This window comes from Penaeus monodon, chromosome 15, assembly GCF_015228065.2.
Source record: "Penaeus monodon isolate SGIC_2016 chromosome 15, NSTDA_Pmon_1, whole genome shotgun sequence".
In the NCBI taxonomy this organism is placed as follows: Eukaryota; Metazoa; Arthropoda; class Malacostraca; order Decapoda; family Penaeidae; genus Penaeus; species Penaeus monodon.
In genome coordinates this window covers 35,998,198-35,998,542 of record NC_051400.1, presented here as the reverse complement: position 1 = coordinate 35,998,542, position 345 = coordinate 35,998,198, and the positions used below count along the sequence as shown (strand labels likewise).

At 29.3% G+C, this 345-nt stretch overlaps 1 protein-coding gene across 1 annotated transcript in view; it reads right to left on the bottom strand.

Annotated features, from left to right (window-relative positions):
- LOC119581995 overlaps window positions 1-345 on the bottom strand; it is a gene marked incomplete in the record, with an annotated part of 29,281 nt that overhangs the window by 28,860 nt on the left and 76 nt on the right. The window contains 1 exon segment of the mRNA XM_037930192.1: window positions 28-224.

The window sequence follows — 345 nt, the reverse complement described above, 5'->3', positions numbered from 1 at the left end:
TCTCTCACTTTCCGTTTGCCTCTCGGTTATTGGAGGAAACTGCTAGGCACATTTCTGGGGGTTATTTTCAAGGCATTTTTAATATAACGTTTTTTTTTTTAGTTAATTAAACTAATGGCGTGTAATGATTAAGAATAATCATTAATATCCTTTAGATTGGGTGATTACGATTACAGTTGTTATGTGAAAGCACAGTTTTCAATGATTAACGATCTGTTTTTTTTCTGTAAATAAAAAATTATTCACTAGCACATTTTAAGAAAAATAGTTTTATTGTAAATGAATGAGAAAGAAGAAAAATGGATAAACACCATATCGCATATTACAGATGTAGAAATATAGCAC